Consider the following 4,464-nt stretch of genomic DNA (forward strand, 5'->3'; position numbering starts at 1 on the left):
CAAAACCTATATTAGCTCGGCCATTTACCTTTCGACCGACCGTACAAAATTGCGCCAAATTCCCTCAATCAAAATTGCGCACCCTTTTCTCTTTGGCATTTAACTGCTCCATTCAAATTCGATAGCACCACCACCCCCCCCCCCCCCCCCCCCACCCGCCTGCTGCCGATTTGACCGGGCTGCTGGTGCTCCCTTGCACCTGCCAGTGCAGGCGGTCCCTCCCCCCCCCCCCCCCCCCACACACACACCTTTCCTGTCATGGACGGAGGAGCCGGCCAAGTCCGGCTCTTGCGCCCACGACAGGCGTGCGCTACAACATGTTCTGAATGTGCACGTAAAACCCTATGACATGACATGACATGACATCAACTCGCACAAAAACCAACTCGCCCTCAACGCGGTTGGTCAACTCGCCCCACACTGTTTAGTCAACAACTCATATCATTACCATGTTCTAAATTAATATACCAACATTAAAAGTAATAATGTGCATTAAATATTGTTGAATATGCACAAACGCCTTGCCTGATCATTCATTTAATTAAATAAGGGACAAACTCACAAACGTTGTTAAAATAGGCTTGACAGTTCATTGTAATAGATTATTATTTATCCGATATTAGGATCTCTCCAATATAAAACCATTTAATAAGTGATTGTAATAGTGGAGTTTTACTGTAGTATTAAAAATAAAATGACACCAAAGTTGTAGACGTCCATTTTTTTAACACTCCTAAAACAATATTATTGTGTGAACCCCAGTACCCTAAAATTGAAAGAGTTAATGACTAGTAATAAAATAGGTGTCCTAAGAAAAGTCAGCAAATTAATTAAAGAAATTAATGATAAATTTAAAAGACCATAGCTATTTGTATCAACATCACTCGAGTTAAATATGCTTTATTATTATATCACAGATATCCCTATTTTAATAAATGAAAATATACTAGTGCATGTACTTTAGTTATCCTACTATACCTAATATTATTGACTTATTGTATATATGTATTTTTGTTATGTCCACTCGTTGTATTTCTGTATAATATATGTATTTATATAATTAACTATTCATATACTATATTATTTACTATTTAATGTTCTCCTGTAAACCCTGTCCTGTCTTGTCATATATTATGTTATGTAATTGTTCATGTTTCCCCATATGCCGTTGCCTAACGGCCTGGGTGTAATAAAGTTCTGTTCTGTTCTTCAGATAGTAAAGTTTGGGACGAGTTGTCCAAACATTGGGGTGAGATGGTAGGGGGCGAGTTGTTTTTAGGGCGAGTTGACTATCATTCTATAAATGTGCACATTGCATTGTTCTACGTGACTCGGAAAGGACATCATAACAGCAGATTACAAACGGTGCATTTGCATTAATGCTGTTTTTATTTCATCAAACATGAAATGTCACTTTAATTATGAAGCTAGTGTATCGTAAAACTCGTCTTTGATTTTGTGCGCTTAACCTTTATGAATGTGTCCACAAGCCAATGAGTTGTTTATTCCGGAAACTACCGAGCTTTTATGTTATTTTCAAACCCTTCCACTATTAAATCCGAAGTCTGCACGTCGCCAATGCATAATGCGACTGTATTCTGTGCTTTGAAGAATACATTATTTAAATTAAAATCGTTAAGCGTTAAAGTGAATGGATCAATGGTAAGCTGGTCATTTAGGAGCTAAACAGATTCCAAAACACTAAAACTCGTCACATGCAAAGGTCTCGTTAGATCTGAAAAGGATATATACTCTTCAAAAAAAGTAGGGGAACTCTAATAAGAATTTACAATTGCCAAAAATGTAAGGTATATTAGCTGTGGGGAATGGTTATATAATAATAGTGAATTAATTGGGCTAACATTACAACCGGTAGGTTTTATGGCCACCAAAGATCTTGAATGACGATTGGGGTCAAAAGTGAAATTTGAAAGTTTTTTAATCAGTAAATCGCAAATTCAAACAATAAAAATGACTAAAAACAAAACAATAACAACTGTATGATCAACAGAATGAAAAAGATTGACAGAAATAATGTTCTACGGTGATTAATGGACCTTCCTGGAAAGTGTCAAAATCGAGAATGACACCCCGCGCACGTGTACGGGGCAACTGCGTGATGCATGTGCAAACTATGGGATGTGTTTCGGTGTGCTGATAAACAGACCTGAGCGTTCTTTACTAGGATGCCTGTGGTCAAAACGTATGTTCGGTCTAATAGTTGATATTAACATTAATATTTCAGGTTCCCCTACTTTTTTGAAGATTATATATGTATAAAATTTACCACATGTTATTTGCGAACTGAACTAACTGGATAAACTTTAATAGATTGTTTGTTTAACGATCACTGAGCACGTTTTTCTTCTTGTTTTTCTTCGTCTTTTATTATATCGTGCTTACATCCAATTAAGGTTCAAACACGCTGTCCTGGGCACACACACCTCAGCTACCCGGGCTGTCTGTCCAGGACAGTGGTTTAGTTGTTAGTTTGTTAGTGGTTAGTGAGAGAGACGAGGGTGTAGTGGCTTTACACCCACCCATTGAGCCCGGGTTGCGAAGGCTTAACCACTGCGCCACCGAGGCCGGTTGAGCACGTTTTAAATTATGGTTATTTTGGTTTGTATTATATGATTTACAAGGGATGTAATCTACGAATATCACATGAGCTACCATTATCTTACTCTTTCCAGCGAACATGGCATCACATACCTCAGCACTTGGTATACTGGCCACGAGGCAATGGTGGTTACAGAAAACATGGCCAACCAAACGGAAACACACATAAAGAGAGAGTGAGATAAATAGATACTAGTAGATAGATAGAACGATAGAACGATAGATATAGATAGATAAGAGAGAGAGAGAGAGAGAGAGAGAGAGAGAGAGAGAGAGAGAGAGAGAGAGAGAGAGAGAGAGAGAGAGAGAGAGACAGACAGACAGACAGACAGACAGACAGACACAGAAAGACACACACACACACGCACGCACGCACGCACACACACACACACACACACTGTATCTTCGTACCTACTGTCAATTTGAACAGAAAGTATAGAGGTTCCATGGTGTAATGGTTAGCACTTTGGACTCTGAATCCAGCGATCCGAGTTCAAGTCTCGGTGGAACCTGATTTGTTTTTGGATGTTTTTTTTTCTTTTCTTTGTTATTCTTCATGATAAAAACAATAACATTCTGTCTTCAAAATATAATTACGGATGGCTTAATGCACGGACTAAATGTTGGTGTGTATTACCTAATTAATTATTATTATTTAAATAATAACAAAGTAAAAATGTGTTTTATTTAACGACATCACTAGAGTAAATTGATTTATTAATCATCTATTGGACGTCAGCCATTTGTTAACTTTGACATACAGTCTTAAAGGTGAAACCTGCTACATTGTTCCATTAGTAGCAAGGGATCTTTTATTTGCACCATAACACAGACAGGACAGCACATACCACGACCTTGATATGTGAGCTGTGGTGCAATCTTCGTATCTAATGTGAATATGAAGAGTAATAACAGTGGTTCCATGGTGTAATGGTTAGCACTTTGGACTTTGAATCCAGCGATCCGAGTTCAAGTCTCGGTGGAACCTGTTTTAATTTTAGATCGTCTTGTTGGTATTCTTCATAATTCGTTTCTTTTTCTTTGTCGTACGTTTTATGTCTATTCATTTGGTACAAAGATTATCCTGCTGGAGGTCTTATGATAAATACTATTACAGTTTTTAAAACAAATACAGAGGCATACAGGAAAACAGCTTTGTACCTAGAGTCAACTTGCACACTTGTAGGTTCCATGGTTTAATGTTTAGCACTTTGGACTCTGAATCCAGCGATCCGAGTTCAAATCTCGGTGCAACCTGATATGTTTTAGATGTTTTTTCTTTCTTTTGTTATTCTCCATAATAAAAATAATAACATGACGTTTTCAAACTATGACTGAATGTCGGCTAATTATTATCATTTTTTATTATTATTTAACGAAGAAGAAAGTAAAAATGACACCACTAGAGCAAATTGATTTATTAATCATCGGCTATTGTATGTCAGCATTTTGGTAATTTTGACATATAGTCTTTGAGATGAAACCCGCTACCCTTGTTCCATTATTAGCAAGGGGTCTTTTATATGCACTATCCTACATACAATATAGAACATATCACGGCCTTTGGTATACCAGTTGTGGTGCACTGGCTAGGACAATAAATAGCCCAATGGAACCACCGACGGGGATCGATCCTAGACCGAGCCCATTGCCAGTCGGCTACATCCCTTCATGAGAGAAATAGACAGAGAGAATAAGACAGTCAGACAGAAACAGAGACAGCGGCTAGTTCTTTGTACCTAAAGTAAATCTGAATGTTCATGAGAGAGAGAGAGAGAGAGAGAGAGAGAGAGAGAGAGAGAGAGAGAGAGAGAGAGAGAGAGAGAGAGAGAGAGAGAGAGACTC

General features: G+C 38.1%; 2 non-coding genes across 2 annotated transcripts; both read left to right on the top strand.

The window, feature by feature from the left end:
- Window positions 1-3,059: 3,059 nt before the first annotated feature.
- Trnaq-cug lies at window positions 3,060-3,131 on the top strand. Its single transcript has one exon. It is a non-coding gene; the product is annotated as a tRNA-Gln (tRNA).
- Window positions 3,132-3,535: 404 nt separating this feature from the next.
- Trnaq-uug lies at window positions 3,536-3,607 on the top strand. The gene has a single exon. It is a non-coding gene; the product is annotated as a tRNA-Gln (tRNA).
- Window positions 3,608-4,464: the final 857 nt, after the last annotated feature.

The sequence above is a fragment of the Gigantopelta aegis genome, chromosome 12 (genome assembly GCF_016097555.1).
Source record: "Gigantopelta aegis isolate Gae_Host chromosome 12, Gae_host_genome, whole genome shotgun sequence".
Classification (NCBI taxonomy): domain Eukaryota; kingdom Metazoa; phylum Mollusca; class Gastropoda; order Neomphalida; family Peltospiridae; genus Gigantopelta; species Gigantopelta aegis.